At 44.6% G+C, this 21,638-nt stretch overlaps 1 long non-coding RNA gene across 1 annotated transcript in view; it reads right to left on the bottom strand.

Moving 5' to 3' along the window:
• Positions 1-229: 229 nt before the first annotated feature.
• LOC125429699 overlaps positions 230-21,638 on the bottom strand; it is a 117,561-nt gene continuing 96,152 nt past the window's right edge. The window contains exon 3 of the long non-coding RNA XR_007244029.1: positions 230-441. This is a non-coding gene — a long non-coding RNA (uncharacterized LOC125429699). The remainder of the gene's footprint in view (positions 442-21,638) is intronic.

Here is a 21,638-nt window from a genome sequence, read left to right as displayed (position 1 = left end):
TCACTACTGTGCCACCAATAAAGAGTAAGCAAACCAGTCAGTTGTTTATAAAATTTATGTATGTATGTTTATGCGTCCTTTCAACCCAGTCAGGGTCCACAAGGCAGCAAACATAAAAACATAAAACATTCAAACAATTAAAATACAGTTAATGTATAAAATTTATTTAAAAACACATAATGCTAGAAGGATGACCAATAACTGTTTATTGTATATCAATTCAAAAAAGTATTCACCCACTGCTGAAAGACACTGATAGATGGAGACAGACGAGTCTTCCTGGAGAGTAAGTTCCACACTTTTGGTGCCATGATGGAGAAGGCCTTTGTTTTAGTTGCCATCTACCCAGCCTCGGGCAACCAAACCAGAGCCTCTGAGATGACTGGAGCGAGCAGGTAGGTTCATATGGAAGAAGGTGGTCTTAAGGTAGGTGGTCCAAAGCTGTACAGGATTTAAAAGATCAATAACAGCACCTTAAATTAAGTGCAGAAGCAAATTGGGAAGCAGGTGTAGATGGAAGAGGGCTGGAGTGATATGGTCCCTATGACACATTTCAGTCACTATTCAGGCTGCAGTATTCTACAACTGCAGCTTCTGGACAGTCTTCAAAGGAAGTTCCACGTAGGGCACATTACAACCATCTAATCTAGACACTACCAGGACCAGCCCTACGGTGGTCTGTTGTTAAAAATCCAATCTTTAAAAAGTCTTATTAGGCTTTATCTAATTCCATGTTATCAGGGTTATTTTGCACAAACACACAAAAACACATTCAGCCTATTTGCACCAGTTTGGTAGAAGCGGTAGCTAATTTTTTGTCTAGTTCAGAGAACTGGTTGTAATCCCACCACTGAGTCCTTTTGGAACCAGTTGTTAAATTATTTGAATCCCCCCACTGCAAACACAGAATAGGGTTGCCAACTGTGGGCTGGGAAATTCCTGGAAATTTGGTGCTAGAGCCTGAGCTGGGTGAGATATAATGAGGTATAATGTAATAGTGTAAACTCCATGAAGCAGCCATTTTTCTCCAGGAGAATGGCTCTCTGCAGTCTGGAACTATGTGGTAATTCCAGGAGATGTCCAGGATTTCCTGAAGGAGGGGATGTCCCTACCCTTAGTGGAACAGAGGCTTTGAATTCAGTCGAAGAATATGATCAATTGAGTGACTGAGGGGACCGTGTTATTTTATTAATGAAAAATAAAAATAGTATTTCTTTTCAGTGATCTATCACTTGCCTCCCTGATTGATTTTTAATGACATGCAAATATTTTAGATCCCCCCCCCATCCATTCTTTCTTTGATCATGTTTAAAATTCATCCATTTCCCCTCCCTTCCCTGGCTAAAATTGATGAATATAGTGTAAGTTATTATGTGGTGTTGGGGATTCTAGAAAAGCACTGCAGCTGGAATATGGGAAGGAAGAAAGTATATAGCATGTCAAGGAAGCTTTTAAAATGTCATCTGATTTGTAGTTCAAATGTGGGAATCACACAAAAAAATAAATCAGAACTGAATAAAAATGCCTGATTCACGCTGCTCAATAAATTGAATAGCAAGGTCAATTAATCTTGCAACTGCAAGACAAGATTTTGCACATGAAACTATTGTTTAAATAGTCTTCTAAACAGCAAGAAGGGGCTGTCAACATACAACTTTCTTTTGAACTGACTTTCAGGTTCTGATCCAAATTGTCACTGAAAGTCCAAAAGACTTTCTTTCTTTCTTTCTTTCTTTCTTTCTTTCTTTCTTTCTTTCTTTCTTTCTTTCTTTCTTTCTTTCTTTCTTTCTTTCTTTCTTTCTTTATTTATTTATTTATTTATTTATTTATTTATTTATTTATAATCAATTTTATATACCGCCCCTCCCCCGAAGGGCTCTGGGTGGTAAACAACATAATCATAACAGCAATAGCATTAAAATCCCAGTTAAAACAGCGAATTAAATAAAATTACAATTACAGCGGCATCCGACAAAATTTCATAAAACGTAATACACCCACCCTGGAAACAGACCCAAAAAGCTGAGGGCCCCCATAAAAATTAAGGGCCCAGAGCGTAAAAAAGGAGGGGAGGAGGGCGCACTTCAGCGGTTGGCCTCTCCAAACGCCCGGTGGAACAATTCGGTCTTACAAGCCCTGCGGAACTCTCCAAGATCCCGCAGGGCCCGGATAGCTGGTGGTAAAGTGTTCCACCAGGCAGGGGCAAGGGCTGTAAAGGCCCTGGCCTGGGTAGATGCCAACCGCATCATCGAGGGGCTGGGGACAACCAGCAAGTTGGCCTCTGCCGAATGCAGAGGCCGCAGAGGGACATATGGGGTGCAAGACAGGTCCCCGGCGGTACAGAAGGTCCCAGACCGCTGTAAGGCGTCTTAAAGGTGAGTACACCACACCTTATGAATGATTCGGAACTCAACCGGAAGCCAGTGCAAGCTTACACAACCAACGTAAGTTGAATGTGTTCTCTAAAGGCACCACCTGTGAGCACATCGCCACGCTGCATGTTGTACGTTCAGTTTCAACTTCCGGATCAAATCGTAAAGGGAAGGCCCGCAGTAGAGAACGAAAGTTGGCATACAATAGTCTACGCCTCTAGAGGTGAATTGACTGTTGCATTGGATCAAGCCCCAGTGGTGAAAGGTCTGCCTGGGAGAGGGAAGGGGGCACAACCACTGGGCCTCGTCGAGAGATGGAAAAAAAACGCAACCCGGGTTATATGGGCCACCTGGGTCTCCATTGAAAGAGACGAATCCAGGTGGACCCCCAGGCTGCAGACGGAGGAGGCTGGTGCCAATGAAGCTCCCTCCCACTCTGGCGGCTGAAAATCCCCCACCTCCCCCCAGCGGCCCAACCAAAGGATCTCCGTCTTCGATGGATTCAGTTTTAACCTGCTCTGTTGCAACCATCCAGCAACCGCCTCCAAACAATGCTGTAGAGCTGCAGGGGCAGCAACTGTTCCCCCCTCCATCAACAGAATGAGCTGAGTGTCATCAGCATACTGGTGACAGATCAGCCCAAAGCTCCGCACCAACTGAGCAAGTGGTCGCATTAAGATGTTAAACAATAGCGGGGAGAGCAATGCCCCCTGAGGCACACCACAATGAAGCGGGCACCTCTGGGAGGCTTGGTCCCCACACCACACTTGCTGACTCCGGTCCCGGAGGAATGAGACAATCCACTGAAGGACAGTGCCCTCAGCGACCCGAAGCTGCCAGGCGGTACGGAGCCAAAAGGTCGTAGTTGACCATATCAAATGCTGCAGGTAAGGTCCAATAATACCAGCAGCGCCGCATCCATCTTTGAATTCAAGTTGTATGCGAAGCGTGTCCGGTGATGGCGACGAGAGACAGTCTCCCCATCCCATGCCCAAAGCACGGAAGCCTTGGGATTGGAAGGGGATCAAAAGCCTGTAAGGCCCTCCAGGGAAGCCCCTGAAGTTGCTCCAACACTACTCTTTCCAAGTACCTTCCCCAGAAAACCAGTAAAAGATCTCGAAAGACTGGGCGGTAATTGGCCAAGATCTCCTGGATCTAATGATGGTCTTTTTAAGAGTGGCGGTGGACCACTGCCTCCTTCAACCTGGGCACCCGGAAAGACTCCTTTCTTGCTCCAAGGGAGCCATTGATGATCTTCAACAGGTGGGGTCGTAGCTCCCTCCTGGCAGGCTTTAATAAGCCAGGAGGGGCACGGATCCAGAGGACAAGTAGTTGGTCTTCAACAGCAGCCAAGAACCCTGTCGAGCACTGGCTTCAGAGGAGAGCAGGGAAAACTGGGCCAAAAGGGCACAGTGAAGATGGCAAGGGAGCCTCTAGTCTCGCTAATTGTATTCAACACAGTAGGAAGGTCCTGGCGGACTGACGCCGAGCTTTTCTATCTGCAAAGCTCATAAAATGCCTCTACAGCTAATAGCCAATTGAGAATTTGTAGACCCCCCTGGCGGGTAATGAGGTCAAAGTCCGGGAGATTAAGCATGTAAAACAGTTGTAGCTATGGAGGAGCCCCAGCAGATGGTAGAGAAGAGGAGAGGAAGGTTCTCTCTTCGCCTCTTTCACGCATCATCTCATAGTAGCCTTCATAAATCGCCCTATATAGGATGTTCGCTACAGAAGCTTCGTAATGAAATTTCCTCCACACTTTCGCCTTTCTAGTCGCCTGAGTTCCCGCTTTCATACATGGTGTAGCTCCTCGGGTATACCACGGAGCCAGCCGTGAACGGGGACGCAGAGGACACCGGGGGGCAACAACCTCAATGGCATCGGAAAGCTGGGTATTCCAATCTTCCACCTACTCATCGAGTGTGCCGGCAGGTTCAGGATCCCGCAGAGCATTCAGGAAACCAAGTGGATCCATAAGTCTCCGCGGGCGGACATAAATCAGTCCGTCGCCTAGACGGGGGAGGCATGGCAGGTCCATCCAAACCTTCAGGGCATAATGATCGGACCATGGCACTCTATCAATAGAGGATACGACCATATTAATTCCCGACCCGAAGACCAAATCCAACGTGTGACCCGCCTCATGAGTGGGGCCTTTAAAAATCATATCTACCATGTGGATCACTACTATAGATGATTTACAGTGGTTTCTACATGAAGACTGAAACATTAAAATTCTTGCTAACCATTTATTCCTAATCATTCCTTGAAGACAGAACCACCTGATGCTATTAGATAAACTTACAGAGCAATCCTGAGAGTCACCAAGCCCACTGTGATTAGCCATGGGGAAACTACTGCGCCACTCTGCATACAGGAAAACTAGCAAGGTTTTTCTAAAGCACTGCCTTCCTGTCAGCGTGGTGCGAACAGCACCGGTGGGAAGACGCTGCTTTCCCCCTCCCCTCCACTCACCGTGCTATCCTTTGTCGCTATGGAGGGCTGCAGAGCCCCACCCACGCTGACCTCCAACTCCTGGAGGTCTCAGGGCAGCGTGGGTGGGTCCCTGCAGCCCTCCAGAGCGATGAAGGACAGAACGGTGAGTGGAGGGGGGCGACCGGAGGGGGGAAGTGCTGGTCGCTCGCATGCTAGCGTGTGAACAGCCCCCGAGCCTCCACTGGCATAAATTATGCAGGCGGAGGCTCGGATCCGCACGTGTGTGGAAAGGGCTACAGAACATGGAGCTAGGCACATGCACACCTTTGGATGTGAATTGGACATATTGCTTTTCTCCTTTTTTGGACAGATTTTATTATTTTGTATATCACAATATTAAGGGGGGGAGGTTTGCATGCTTCATGTTTACGTGTGTCGTGGTTTCAAAGCTCAAAACTTTTTTCCATGCTGGAGAAATGGGGGTGGGAGGTCTTGCTTGGGCTCCCAGGGTTGCTGCAGATTCTCCATCAGTCAGAAGCATTCCCTTAGCAGAGGGTGAGAGTGGGTTGGAAGAGAGACTGTGGTGGTGGAACAGCCTATCAGAACGCAGGAAAAACAGGATGTTCATGCCTGCGTGTTTACATTGTAAAAAAAAAGCAGGTTCATGCAAAGGGATGGAAAGAAAACAGATTATTTGCTTCATGGAAAATGGGCATCCATGTGTTGCCCTACCCGTTATACCTTGACTTGCTGAAATATGTTATTCATATGATTTTCCTGCAATATGTACTGACAGATGCCAACAGTCATATATTTGTGTGTGTGTAGCAGACCAAAAGGACAAAAAGGTCTGTTTGCAGTCACTGAATGAGTTACTCCAGTTGACAATTAACTGGAAGCCTCATGGACATGCATCTCGATTACCACATCCCACCAAAGTTGCTGTAACACAAAGAACCTGGGATACTCCCTGATACCAGATTTTGCATTTCCTCTGCCTTTAGGAAACATCTTTTTAACAATCGATCCTTCCCTGATAACACACGCCTCAGCCAAATCTGGATACCTGGGCAGAGACTCTTAAATGTAACTCTGAACAAGGCTAACCCTGATTTTATCAAGAGACAATTGGCTCCAATATCTCGATACTTAGAAGACAATAGATGAGCTATTACTCAGCCCAGCAATCCCAGCAGTGAAATCCAGAAAATCCAGGAATAGAAACTTACTTGTGCCTGCCCCAAACTATACTATGGGGTATAAAAATACAGTGCACCCCAAGTTACAGGCTGGCTCTCCAAGCTCACCCAAGAGCAGCAGCAGCTGCTGCTGCTGCTGCTGCTGGCTCCAGCTGCTGCTGGCCATTTGAATTCTTGCCTTCTTCAAGAACTTCTCAGCTGAACTTAGGTATCGTATGAACCCCTGCTATTCCCTTCCCAATCTTTCATCCAAACCTATTTTTCCACCCTTTTTATATCTTAGGAACTGTGTGTTTAAGCTTTTCTATGTCTCACTGTATGAATGTATTGCACCAAAAACTTATAAAAGTATTTAAATTCAATTTGGTCTCTTTTGTATTCTCTGTGGAACATTTCAAGCCATATTTCTGGTATAGTTGTTTTAAAGATCCCACTGCTAGCCTACCTCTCGCTGCCAAGCTGAGTTATTCCCCATCGCTATTTTAAAACGTTTCTTACTGTTAAGCTAGGTAGCACATGTGAAGAACTAAGATGGAATAAAATAGACTTAGATTCAAACATAATGGACGTAACGTAACCTGTTATTATTATGCTGTGCAGAATCGACCTTAGACTCACTAGTTCTAGTCTTGTCCTCCAGAGAAGCACAGAAAAAGCCTTTCTGATGAATTCTAATGCTGAAATACATGTTGGCTAAGAGATTTTAACATGCACAGATGGAGCAGAAATATATATACTCCTAGGCAAATATAAACCTGAACTATATAAACAACTCATGAGGAATGGCCTTCTTTGAAGGAGGAAACAAACCATTTTCCCTGAAAAGGGAGGACTCACATCCTTATCCAAAAAGCATAAACTATCAAGGCATGAGCCCAATTTAAAAGCAGCTGAGAGAAGGAACATAACTTTCTAAATGAAACTATACAGTTGAGGACCATAATGTGAGATGAGTGAGCACAACCCCAGCGAGACAAGTTTAGTGCACAGTCAAATGCCAGAATAAGAATTGTGGTGTAATGAAAGTCCATTCCTTCAGTGCTGATGAGATCCCTTTTTGAATGTGACATTTTAGATCTCTTCAGAGTAGACGCAAAACAATCTACCTGTAAACTACCTGTGTTGTTTTGCTTGATGTTACGAATGCATAATAATGCAGTTTGAGAGCCAGCGTGGTGCAGTAGTTCAAGGGTCAGACTGGGATCTGGGAGACCTGGGTCCAAATCCCCACTCAGCCACGGAAGCTTGCTGGTTGCACAACAAAAAAAGCAGTTCAGCCCGTAGGTGCCTCATTGAGCTGAAAAGCAAGTGCCTACCCTCCTGCTGCAGCAGGATGCTGACTAAGGGTGTGACCATCACTCCCTCCCTTGCATCATCCAAGCTCCTTCTCCAGCACCTGGTCTTGGTCCCCCAGCCCTACAAAGAAAAAACCCACCCAGGACACCTCACAGTTCACAAGGAAGGACACACAACATTGGATGATGTCTGACAACTTCCTGCCATGTGAGCTTAATGTGAGTGCTGAGTGGCGGCAGAAACAGCACAGAACGGACACTTAATACTACTGAACATTTTGCACCAACACTCAAGTCACCTTTAATGGCATATAAAATGGCAAGTAACCTTTAATGGCATATAAAAAGTAACATACAACACAATAAAACTTCAATATGAACCTCACTTTTATGACTTTATCCAGCTAGAAATTAAGAATTTAATTAAAAAAACATTTTAAAAGTTCATTCCGGACAAGGAAGGTTAGTCGAAGTTTGAGCGATTTCTTCATATTTGAGAACATTTTGTTTCATAACTTCAGCTAAGAAGTTTGCCCTCTCCCTGGGCAGGTTTCCAGCCCAGACCCCACATAAAATGCCACCTGTGCTCAATGGTTTATGGTAGTGGAGATCAACAGCTCCCTCCACTTGACTGCCACTGTGTCCTGGCCACAGACCAACTGGCTAGGAGGAAATTTGGAAAGGGCACAAAAGGTTAATCGAATATAGCTCAACCCTGTTTGCCATGTTGCATTTGTGTGGAGGTTGAGCAGGTGGTGTGATCTGCAAGAAATGACTTACGGAGGTGCCACACTTTCCCAAACCCCTTCCTTCCTACCCTGTTTCCCCGAAAATAAGACATCCGCTGCAAATAAGACGTAGTAGAGGTTTTGCTGAAGTGCTAAATATAAAGCATCCTCTGAAAGTAAGATGTAGCAAAGTTTTTGTTTGGAAGCATGCCCGTCGACCAGAGCATGCAGCTGTGGAGTGGAAAAATAAGACATCCCCTGAAAATAAGACATAGCGCATCCTTGGGAGCAAAAATTAATATATGGCACTGTCTTATTTTCGGGTAAACAGGGTAGGTTCCATCCCCAAATCTCCAAAAAATCTCCAACCAGGAGCTGGCAAGCCAAATGTCTGTTGTTTTGTGACCTGCTTTTGGTCTTCCTGGAGAAACTTCTTAGCTGTTCAAAACAGGATGCAGGACTACATGAACTCTAGATGTGCTCCAACCAAGCTCTTTTTATATACTTGAGCGTACATGCCTTGCGGCTCACCAAGCCAAGCACAGCCCATCAACTATGTACGGGGCTTCCCCCAGATCTCAGTGAATCTGTTGCTATGTTTTTCACTCCTTATTGTTCCAGGTTTATATCACGGTTCCAGACAGATCAATATTGCAAAAGGCTTGCAAAAAAATGCATGAGAAATAACAAGAAATACATTCAATTACAATAAATTAGATTGGAATGTAAACATATTTCAAATGTACAATATTAAGCTCATTACAAGAATTCAGGGCAGTAGCTGAGAAATCTCATGTTAATTCATCTTAGCCTCTTGAATAGTTTTCCTTCTTCACTGCTGACTCCATTTATCTAACTCAATAAATGCACATTGAGCTATATTTTAGGGGTGTGCCCATCAGTCCAGTAGTTGACTTGAATTGCAATCTTAAGCAGGGTACATCCATTGAAGTCTATGGGTTTAGAAGGGTGTAACCCTGTTTCAAGATCGTGCTGTTGGCATAGCAGATGAATAACATCCAATCATATAATATATGAGACCTTTGCCAAGCCATTTGAAACTTTAAGCTGATGGGCAATACTTTTTTTTCATTACAGCAACAACTCATATTTGCACACACGCACCCTCCGCAAGGCTGCATTTCTGTCTTCAGAAGAAGAATTGTGAGGTCTTCTGCTGCCATTTGCCCCTCTTCCTCCTTCATATTGGTAAGAGATACCTTTACATTACAGCAGAGTGCACAGAGGCAAAATACAATGGAGTTTACCCAGGCATGCAAGTGTGCTGAGAACAAAAGATACTCGGAGCCAGTTCATAGCTTCAAACTAATAGAAGAAATTTTTATTAGAGAACTCCATCCTAGATAAGAAACTGAAAAGACAGGTTCTCTACTCTGATTTAACTAGATGGATGGAGGGAGATGCTGTCTGTACCTGTGAATACACAGTGCAAGATGGAGAAGTTTACTTGCAAGAAAAGGAAATGTATGTGGAGGAGAAGCATGAAGGAAGTTCCCTGAGAGTAGCAATCTATGCATCAAAGGGATAATGTTAGAGCAGTAGAGAAAAGGTGTCCAGGGTCGTCACCCCTCTAGCTATCTGACTCACTGATCAATCCCCCATTATCATTGAGGCAGGTGACAGTGCACAGTTCTTCATTCCCAACATATATAGCATGCAGACCCCTTCAAACTGCATGGCTGTTAGCTCCTGCAGATCCTGTAACCACAGGAATCAATTTTTCAGGGGTTAGAAAAGACTGCTAGTGATAGGAGAACACAAAAAAGATTGGCTACTGCTAGCATCTTCCACTCGCAGTTCACAGGATCCAACCCACCATTGTTCGAAACTGTGTTTATTTTATTATTATAAAATATCTTGCCTATTCTCTGGAATAGAAAGGTGGGCTGTAAATCCTTCAAATAGTAATGAGATCGCCATAGTGAATTGCACTTTATTTCCTGCCAATCACTGTACTGTTAAAGGCAGGAGCAATGCTTCCATCACTCTGCCTTTGAGGAGTCCTTTCTCAGAAACATTTTACGTTTACTACCTGCTATTTTGTTTTGTTTCTGTTTTCTGGGATGATCAAATGTGAGCTACTAACAGAAATATGCTTCTCGTTAATGGAAGCAAAGAATCACTAGAACAAGAAAGGAAATATGTGTAATTAAAAAATAAAGTATTGAACTAAAAAGAATATGCAATTTTGGGGCATGCTTCTAGGTTCTTACATGGAACATGTACGATGGAGATAGTAAAGAGGAGCAAATTTCCACCTGTTCTGTTCCTTTATTATCAGAATCTTCACACTGTTCTATGTACTATTCTTCCTTCATTTTGATTTAACTAGGAAAATTGTAAAAAAGTAATGCTGGATATAGAGCATACTGGGGGATTTGCTGCAGCATTTCTGCTTTTGTTCTTTCTCTTTCTGCTGAAAACATGGGCAATAATCAAATACCGCAAAAATGCAATACTGTTGGGAACATATACTTGGGAACATACATACTAACATGAATATTCTTTTTATGTGGTATATTATGAATGCAAACATGACAGCTCGATGTAAATTAATCTAAGACCTCAGTCTAGAAAAAGGATAGAAGTTTATAAAATTATGCATGGGGTGGAGAAAGTGGATTGGGGGAGTTTTTTCTCCCACTTCTATAATATTAGAATTCAGAAGAACTCAGAAAAATTCTTGGGGAAATAGATTGAGGACAGACAAAAAGAAATGCTTCTGTATTTTTGCAGTGTTTTACTAATGCAAACATTCACATGTACACTCTAGAGGAAGAGGAAGTTGTGGCAAACCATCTCTACTAACAGTCTGAGAGGCAGTGTGATGTAGTGGTTAACAGCGGCAGACTCTAATCTGGAGAACCAGGTTCGATTCCCCACTTATTCACATGAGTGGTGGAATCTAATCTGGTGAACCAAGTTTGTTTCCCCGCTCCTACACATGAAGCCTGCTGGGTGACCTTGGGATAGTCACAGTTCTCTCAGAGGTCTCTCAGCCTCACCTAACTCACAAAGCTGCTGTGGGGAGGAGAAGGGAAGGTGATTGTTGCCTGCTTTGAGACCCCTCAAAGGTACAGAAAGGGGTATAAAAGCAGCTCTTCCACATTCACAACTGGAATTTTTTTGTCAACTTCCAAGAATGAAATATTTCTAGTCTATCAGTTCTGCAATGGAAACAAGACCAACTAACTTAGTCTGAGAGGGTAGTCATGCTGGTCAGCAGTAGAACAGTTAGATTAAAGTCCAGTAGCTGCTTAATAATCCTCAACAAATCTCTTCTGGAGTAAATTCCATTTTATTCATTGGTGCTTACTCCCAGGAAAGTGTGCTTAGAATTAAATTGCAAAATACAGCCAAATTTGGAAGCAACCACAATGCTGGGACTTCATTGAATTTTGAAGTGATCACAAGTGCAGAGGCATATCAGGGAGAAATGGCGCCCAGGAACAACACCTGCTCTGGGTACCCCTCTGCCCCCATTCTCTGGGGTGGGGCTTGGAAGCAGGGCTCGGGGTGGGAGTGGCTTGGACAGGCACTGCAGCAACAGCAGGCTAGCAGCGCTCCTGAGCCCCCCTCAAGGGCCTGGGGAAGGAAGGACGTGGCTCGGATGGGTGCCACAGCACTGGGCCAGCTCCTGTCTTTAGGTGCCTCCCACGCACCAGGTTTGGGGGGGGGAGGACGGGGGGCAATTTTGTGCCCCTCCCAGCCATTGCAAATGGAGTCATTTGACCCCACCTGTCCCCGTGGGCGGTATACCACTGCACAAGTGTAGGCCATGAAGCCTACACCTAAGTGGGCCAGTCACATGGACACACAGCCTAACCTACCTCATGGGGTTATTGTGAGGAAAAGGGGAGAATGATGTATATCGCCCTGAGCTCCTGAGAAGAAGTGTGGGATACAAAATATATTAGATTATTGCTATGTTCTGGAAGCCTTTACACACTTTAAACAGAACCTCTCAACAGTGAGCTTCTGTTGCACTGTTAAAACTATAAGGCCAGTTACCGTTCTTAGGAACTGTTCATTTATTGGTTTTAAATCATATCCTTTACCTTAATTGAACACAGTGTGCTGTCGTTTTAAATGCAAGACCAGCTTAATTGCTTACTAATTGTCTGAAAAAGAACACGATCAATCAAATATCAAAGTTGCGCTCTTTTGTTATGTACAGTGTCAGCCTTGTAGGACACAGTGCTTGCATTTAATTGACATTTAACAAAAAATAATTATGAACACTTCAGGATAATTGGAGTGCACACTGCATCAGCAAAGTGCTTAAAATACTTGTTGACCTTTCATAAGTGTGTTAATCAATAGCAAACATAAAATTGCTATTATGTCAATTAGAATGCCTGTATGTTGCTCTCAGATAGTTAATGCAGGAAGATAAATGAGTGAACTGTCAGCACAGGGTTTGGGAAGAGGAGCATTGCTTATGTTGATCTCTGGGCCTGAGAGCTATGAAACAGGAAAGGTGATTGAGAATTACCATTATAGTTATTCCATTTTAAATATCTGTGTTCTGTCCAATAGGTTCATTGGGGATCACCAAACAAATATTCAACAGCAGGAAGGAATGAAAGCCCTTCAGAAGGTCCTGCAAGACTTGTTTGTTTGTCAGGCCCCATTAACAGCAGCAGAAGGCCATTGCTTTCACATCCTGCACGTGAGCTCTCAAAGGCACCAGGTGGGCCACTGCGAGTAGCAGAGTGCTGGACTAGATGGACTCTGATGGACTAGATGGACTCTGGTCTGATCCAGCAGGCTAGTTCTTATGTTCTTAACAGGCTGTGACAGGGTTTCCAGATCCCATTCCACCCCACTGGCCACCAGCAGGGGATGGGAAGGTAGGGTTGCCAGATCAAAGCTGAGAAATTCCTGGAGAGTTGGGGATGGAGCTTGGGGAGAACAGGGATCTCAGTGGGGTGCAATGCTATCAACTCCATCCTCCAAAGCATCCATTTTCTCCAGGGGAACCAATTTCTGTAATCTGGAGATGAGCTGTAATGCCAGGGGATCCCAAGCCCACCTGGAGGCTGGCATCCTTTTGAACGGGAGGCATCTTTGTCTGGGGGGGGGGGAGGTGTATTTTGAGGTTATTTTGTTTTAGTTTTCCCATGCAGTGTTTTAATTATTACTGTAAACTGCTTTGAGTCAAGAAGAGTGTAAATATTTTAATTAATAAACAATAGTCAATAGAATGCAAGAAAACCCTTCACAGAAACACCATTTAATCTACCCACAAAGCCAACAGTATGCACACATTTTTCTAGGACGAGTACACCGTTCGATAAGGAGGAAAAAAACACCATGTTCACCAACAGTCAACATTATCAGCTTTCAAAGTAATGCAGAACTGAGGAAAGTGCCATTCATAACTCCAAGTCTAGCAACCACAAAGTCCTCTTCCAGCCAGGATGGGGTTTGGGGATCCCCTGGAATTTACACATCATCTCCAGAGTTTTGCTGGAGAAAATGGATGCTTTGGAGGGTGGACTCTATGGCTGATTCCGCACGGGCCAAAAAGTGTGAAAATGTGTGTGAAAATGGTGTGAAAATGGTGTGAAAATGTTGTAAAAGGGTTTAAAAGGGTTTAGAAGGGTTTATACTGTTTTCACACTGTTTTCACACCGCTGTTTTTCACCCATGTGGAATCAGCCTATGGCATTATACCGAGCTGAGATCCCAGTTCTCCCCAGAATCCATCCCCAAATTTCCAGGGGTTTCCCAACCTGGCAACCCTGCTCCCACCCCCAATCCGCCCCTTGTTCTTTGACCTAGGGAGGCTATGGACTTCAAGACAAATGTGTTTAACAGTAAAACTCGCTGTGTTTGTCTATGATGATTAGATGGAGCCACTGAACTGAAAGGGCTGGTGTCTGAGCGTCCCTGCAACAATTTCAACTTTGCATTATTATTTTTTCTCCTTCTATTTGACATGGTGATTTAACAGGATGGAGGGAACAATTAGATGGTTGTTCTTACTTGTCCTAGAGTTGCCACCTCTGTGTTGGGAAATACTTGGGAGATTTTGAGGATAAAGCCAGGAGAAGGTAGAGTTTGGGGGTGCCAGAGTCCACCTTTCAAAACAATTCTTTTCTCCAGGAAAACTGATCATTGTTGTCTGGAGATCAGTTGTAATACTGGGAAGTCAACAGACCCCACCTGGAGGTTGGTAATCCTACTAACACAGGATTGAGCCTCATGTCCTTTCCCACTTTGCCCATTTCTTTTGCTAAGGTTGGGGTGAGTGTGGAGATCACTGCATTCAGCATCCATGCATTGCCCTTCCAATTCCATTGTGTTTATTTTTGGTCAGGCTGATTCTGGTGGGGAGGAACTGCACGGTCCTGCCTCACTTCACATTTGGATGTGGAGATGTGGCTTAAAGCACCCAGGTCCCTTCCACATGTGCAGAATAATGCATTTTCAATCCACTTTCACAATTGTTTGCAAGTGGATTTTGCTATTCCGTACAGCTGCAAAGTGCACTGAAAGTGCATTATTCTGCATGTGTGGAAGGGGCCCCAGTAGTGTTCCTCCAAGCTTAATAAGGATTTGAACTGGGTGTTCTAGCTCCAATACCAGCACTGATTTCACAACACAGATACAAAAGGATTGCAGCCTATTGTAATTATCTGTTACACATAACCATCTTGCTTTAATTGCACTGTCTATCTAATCTGGAGGAACCAGGTTTGATTCTTCGCTCTGCCGCCTGAGCTGTGGAGGCTTATCTGGAGAATTCAGATTAGCCTATACACTCCCACACACGCCAGCTGGGTGACCTTGGGCTAGTCACATCTTCTCGGAGATCTCACCCCCACCCACCTCACAGGGTGTTAGTTGTGAGGGGGGAAGGGCAAGGAGATTGTAAGCCCTTTTGAGTCTCCTACAGGAAAGGGGGGATATAAATCCAAAACTCTTCTTCTTCTTCTTCTTCTTCTTCTTCTTCTTCTTCTTCTTCTTCTTCTTCTTCTTCTTCTTCTTCTTCTTCTTCTTCTTCTTCTTCTTCTTCTTCTTCTTCTTCTTCTTCTTCTTCTTCTTCTTCTTCTTCTTCTTCTTCTTCTGTCTTTCTAATCCACACTCTATCATGCTTTAGAGTCTAAACCCCCTGAGTGGCAGAAACTTATTTGGTGAACCAGATGTGTTTCTGCACTCCTACATTCCTGCTGGGTGACCTTGGGCTAGTCACAGTTCTTCAGAACTTTCTCAGCCCCACCTACCTCACAAGGTGCCATCATCTCCAGATGATACCCTGAAATTTTGATGCTGATACATCCAAAAATGCACCCCCTTCAGGAACATCCTAGAAATTTGCCCAAGAATCTTTGTTCTGCATTGAGTTTTCTGCATTGCTGTCAATGGGGGTTGCAGGCTGTGGGGGGCACATTTCTGAAGTCACAGTCTCAAAACTTTCAGGGTCTCATCAGGAGGCTGCCCTAATGATACCCCCCAAGTTTGGTGCAGTTTGGTTCAGGGGGGCCAAAGTTATGGACCCTCAAATCTGTAGCCTCCATCTCCTATTAGCTCCCATTGGAAACAATGGGGGATAGGGGCACCCTCTTTGGGAGTCCATAACTAAGGACAGTCTCCTGATGATACGCTGAAATTATGGTGCCACTAGCCTAAAAACTGCGCCCCCTGCAGGCCAAAAATGGAAAACAACTAAAATACCCCAAAACGAACCCAGCATTTTGATGCCCCCCCCATAAGGTGATGCCCTGGGAAGCTGCCCACCTTGCCCAATGGGCATTACGCCAGTGGCAGTCTTCATTCTATTTCCTGAACAAATCTCTAAAGGTAGCACTCTGATATTTTGTTCTGAATATGTTTCAAAATATTTGATTGCTTATTCCATTGATTCTCCATATAGAACAGGGGTAGGGAACCTGTGGCTCTCCAGATGTTCAGGAACTACAATGCCCATCAGCCTCTGTCAGCATGGCCAATTGGCCATGCTGGTAGGGGCTGATGGGAATTGTAGTTCCTGAACATCTGGAGAGCCGCAGGTTCCCTACCCCCTGATATAGAAGAATGATAAGAAATGGATGCTGGTTAACATTTTAAAGGATTTTCTTTATTTTCAAATTGTCTTGTAGGGAATTCTTCTATCTGCTGTTTTCCAACCCTGTTTGAATATGCAATTGATTTTCTACAAGTCCGTCATATTGCTTAGCAGTTCTTTTCTCCCGCTGTACATGATGTTGCACACATTGCCTTATTGATTTTTGTACAGGATATATTTCTTTTAAAATATAAGTGGCTCAAAGTGGAAGGCATGTTACCTGCTTCAGAGAAACACTAATGCCCCTGTCCAGCAGGTCAAGGACTCATGTGGGTGCTTGGCTACTGCAGTAATAATCATCATCATCATCATCATCATCATCATCATCATCATCATCATCATCATCATCATCATCATCATCATCATCATCATCCCCCCAAAGGGCACTACCTTGGTGTGGTGGTGGGGCTTGTGTGCTCCAATGAGTCAGAGGGCTGTGCTGGAGGGCCACCCAAACCAGAGAGGCCTCTGATGAGAAGCCAGACTAAATGTGCCCAAAACCCAAAACCATGGTGAAGACAAGAAAAAGAAACTTTATACCGGATCGGTCGTCACTGAGTCAACAAGGACCGCTGTCTAGTGCTGGAGTACCTGGGCACTTGGCGGAAAATGGGCTACAGGACTCAGGATCTTCAGCTGAGCAACCAGGGCTGAAGACTGCAGGACTACTGGAAGTACCGAACAAACGTCGAAAATATTCGTGTGCAGAGAATAGAGAAATTATGGCTTGCTACTACAAATCAAACCACGTCACCAAAAAGAGGATACCTCAAACGAATGTACCAAGTCTGGAAAAGAACTTCACCCCGACACAGAAATTACTGAGCAAAGACTTTGCTGATCAAAGAAGATATATTGAAAGGGAACAAAGTTTTTAGTGCACTAGAGCTAGCAGAAATCCAGCAGAAAGCACAAGACAATGGTATTGAAAACATACCAAGGAACACTCAAAGAAATTCAAATAAAATTGGCAACAATTCAAGGACTGCAAGAGACAGAGGAGGAAGAGGAGGAAGAAACAACAATCATCACACCTCCAAAGGAGCCAACCCAAACAACCCAAAGTTCCCAATTGACAAAAAAGCAAGAAGAACTGATGCAGAAGATCCTAGAACACATGAGCAATACAAATGAACGCATAAGATTGCCACTACTATTGAAGATTGTTCCAAGGAAGGATCTGCTCAATTCACTGAAGGATGCAAACAAGGTCATTGCTGGAATCCAAACAATGTCACTGCATGAAACAAACCAGCTTATGTACAGCACTGCAGTAGTGATTACTAAAGAGCTAGGGGTAAAGATTCATCACCCAGAAAGAATGCCGAAAAATAGATACCCAAAGTGGAAAATCAGACTGGGAAGAAAAATCAGCAAACTACGATTTGGATGCCAGCAAACTGAAAAGCATGAAGGAGAAGAAGCTGAAAAAAAATGACAAAATCAAAGCAGACCTAGTTAAGAGGTACCACCTCTGGACAAGAGGAAACTCAATGAGGCAATAGAGGTGGTCAAACAACAGATAGTGGCAGTTTCAAAGAAGATTGCAAGATTTGAAGCAAAGGTTGCTCAATTCAAGCAGAATCAACTTTTCTACTCCAACCAGAAACGATTCTACCAGAATGTAAGTGGAGATGTGAAACGAAACACAGGAGAGCCAGACAGAGAACAAACGATTGAGTTCTGGAGAAACATTTGGGACAGCCCAAAGAACTACAACCAAAATGCAAGTTGGGCCAAAGATGTGGAGGCTGAACTGAGCAGCAACAACATGGACAACCTGGTAATAACAACTAAAATGGTTGGAAAACGAGCAAAAAAGGTGAAGAACTGGACTGCCCCAGGCAGATGACAGAACTACATGGATTCTGGCTGAAGAAACTGACCAACTTGCATGAAAGAATTGCCCAACAGTTGAATCTAGGTGCTGCAAACAGGCCAAATTGAAGAATGGATGACAACAGGGAAAACGTTTCTGATAATGAAAGACCAAGAAAAGGGAGCAATCCCTAGCAATTACAGGCCAATCACTTGCCTACCAACAACCTTTTTTAAGCTTTTACTGGCATATTAGCTGATGAAATACAAGACCACCCGGAAGAAAAGAACTTGCTGCCCCCAGAACAAAAAGGAAACAAACGAAACAGTAGGGGAACAAAAGATCAACTGCTCATAGATAAAATGATCCTTGAGAATTGCAAAAGAAGGAAAACCAACTTGCATGTAGCTGGATTGATTACAGGAAAGCATTCGATTCACTGCCACACAGTTGGATACTTCATTGCCTGGAGATAATTGGAGTCAGTGAAAACATCAAGAAATTGGTCAAGAATGCAATGCACACTTGGAAAACAGAATTAATAGTCAATGGAGCAGGAATAGGGGAATCAACATCCTAAGGGAATATTCCAAGGAGACTCCCTGTCCCCACTACTCTTCATCATTGCTATGATTCCGGGCTTCTATAATTCTGAAGAAAACAGGTCAAGGATATGAGACAGCAAGAAACTCACCAAAAATTTCATTACACCTTCTATACATGGATGACCTAAAAGCTCTATGGAAAATCAAAGCAGAGATTGAGTCACTACTGAACACAGTGAGAGTCTTTAGCACTGACATTGCAATGGATTTTGGACTTGACAAGTGTGCAACTTTGGAACTCAATAAAGGTAAACTTGCAGCATGCTACGAAGGTGTGAATATGCCAAATGACATAGAAATAAAGAGCTTACCAGTGAATGAAAGCTACAAATACTTGGGGATACTGCAAGCAAAGAACATCAAGCATGTAGAAGTCAAAGGCGCAATTAGGAAGGAATATCTTAGAAGGGTAAGAAAAATTTTGAAATCAAAGAGTTAAATGGAGGAAATACAATAAAGGCAATTAATAATACTTGGGCGGTAAGTTCTGTAGCTTACGCTACTGGCATAATTAACTGGACACAAGTCAATTGGACATCCTGGACAGAAAAACAAGGAGAAAATTATGACCATCAATCGAAAGCACTGCATCCAAGAAGTGATGTAGACAGACTCTACCTAGCAAGGTCAGAAGGAGGAAGAGGACTGCTCCACATCAAGCAATCAGTAGAGGAAGAGAAAAGAGGCCTGAAAAGAATACATCCAAGAAAGTCAAGAGCCAGCATTGAAAGAAGTCCACAAGGCTGAGATGCTGAAAGCCAAAGAATCAATAGAGTCCAACAGTTTAAAACACGAAAGGAGCAGTGGCTAAACAAGCCCACTCCATGGGCAGTACTTTAAGAACATTGAAGGAAAGGTTGACAGCAAGAAAACATGGGAGTGGCTCAGAAGGGGAACTCTAAAGAAGGAAACTGAAGGCCTGATTTTTGCTGCCCAGGAGCAAGCATTACGGACAAATGCAATAAAGACACCTAATCGAAAAGTCTTTACAATGACCCAAAGTGCCGCCTCTGCAAAGAGGGTGATGAAACTGTGGAGCACATCATCTGCTGTTGTAAGAAAATAGCCCAAACTGACTATCTTGAACGTCACAATAGGCTAGCAGCAATGGTGCACTGGAACCTTTGCAAAAGGTACGGCCTGCCCTGTAGCAAGACCTGGTACGAGCACAAGCCAGAGAAGACCACAGAAAATGAAGAAGCAAAATACTCTGGGACTTTAGAATACAAACAGACAGACACCCTGGCACACAACACCCCAGACATAACAGTGATAGAGAAAACATGTTTGGATCATAGATGTTGCTGTGCCAGTTGACAGCAGGAGTAGAGAGGACAAAAGAGCTGGAAAAGATCACAAAATACAAGGACCTACAAATTGAAGTTGAACGATTGTGGCAGAAAAGAACAACAGTAATCCCACTAGTAGTCGGTGCTCTAGGAGGAATCCCAAGAAATCTTGAAAAACATCTGGAAAGCCTAAACTTGGACAGAACATCAGTCCACATGCTGCAGAAAGCAGCACTTCTAGGAACTGCACACATTCTACGCAAATACCTCTAGTATCCTAGGTCCTTGGGAAGGACTCGATATTCAGAGATGAATTCCAGACACTTGTGCTGTGTTGTTATGTGTATAATAATAATAATAATAATATAAAATTTGTATTTCAAAGCTATACAACAAATGACAGTAAATTGTGGGTACCCCTATAACCACAAATAACAGCACTAGAATCAACTAGGCTGTAATTGCAACAGGGGGCAGGGCACATGATGAGCTTCGGAGCAGGAGCATGTGTGCCCTGGGCTGGCTGGGCGGCCGAGCCATACCCGGCCTGATCGCATGTGATGCACAAGCGCAAGGGGTGGAGCACACTCCCTATATATTAGGCAGCACGTGGCTGCTCTGGCCTTCTTCGACGCCTGGAGCAAACTGAACCAGCACTTGCTGTTTTGGAATCCTTAGGGCTTGAAGAGTGCTAGGTGTAGCTTTTTTGGCAACGGGGGCGCTTCCCTCCCTTCCTTCTTGGTTGGTCAGCAGATGGCGCCAAAGAAATGCACTGGCGGGCGTTTGATCACCCGAACAATGCGGTCTTTAGCAAGGGGGGAAACAGGAAGTGGCTCCCTGGGCATTCAGTTCGGGAGGGTATCCAGGCCCCGGACTAGGCGGTACATGGCGGGGCTGGGAATTAGGCCAACGGTGGACCCTTCCCCCACTGTCCGAAGGGCTGGGTCCCAAGAGTTGAGGGCTCAACAGCAGGATGGTGGGACCTCCGCCACAGCTCCAGTGGTTTCCTCATTGGGCATGGTGCAATTGCCACCAAACTTCACGGCCCCACCATTAGCGGTGATGTGGCCGGGTTGTGGTACATCCGTGCAATCATGGCAGCGTGTAAGACCCCTGGGCTTGGTTTTTACAGGCCAGCCCATTACTGGGTAGCCCCTTTTCTTATTTTATCCCCTGGTCAGGGGCTTACAGCAGTGGTACAGCGCCTGGGTTATCAGGGTCCCAAACAGCCGCCCCTATACACCAGGACCTCATAAGCACATTATCGAACCTAACCCAGCCGTGGGCGGGTGATTTGGTGGTGGGTCTTGCTGCGGCGATGCCCTCTGCAGGGATGCCAGCTCCCGGCCAGGAGCTCAAGGTGGTGACGTCAGCCAAGGTGACCCCCAGTAGGCCAAAAGGGCAGGGTTGTGGCAAGAGCTATAATCCTGACGTACCATTTCGAGTTGTCGGTCTTCCAGCTCTTCCTCTTCAGGTGAGTCTTCTGATGAGGGATCCACTCAGGTGGATGGTAACTTTTGGAGGGTTGGGGAGGGTGTCCCTGTTCTCCCAGAATGGCTCGTGCGCAGACGAGCTTCATTGTCGAGAGGTACAGCACCTCCCAGGTTGGTGGTAGGCAGATCCTGGGGTCCTGGGAACCCTCCTGGCTCACATCTTCCTAAGAAGATCACAGAGAGGGCCCTGGATGGGTATTTTATGGATGTTTTTCAGTGTGTAAAGGTCGAAGGCGACCTGGGGGTGACGGGCTCTATTAGAGAAAAGAAAAGGCGCACCAAATATGGTGTAGTCTGCATCTTTGAT

Source organism: Sphaerodactylus townsendi, linkage group LG03, assembly GCF_021028975.2.
Source record: "Sphaerodactylus townsendi isolate TG3544 linkage group LG03, MPM_Stown_v2.3, whole genome shotgun sequence".
NCBI classification, from domain to species: Eukaryota; Metazoa; Chordata; class Lepidosauria; order Squamata; family Sphaerodactylidae; genus Sphaerodactylus; species Sphaerodactylus townsendi.
The sequence above is the reverse complement of the archived record's forward strand: the minus strand, read 5'-3'. Positions and strand labels throughout refer to the sequence as shown.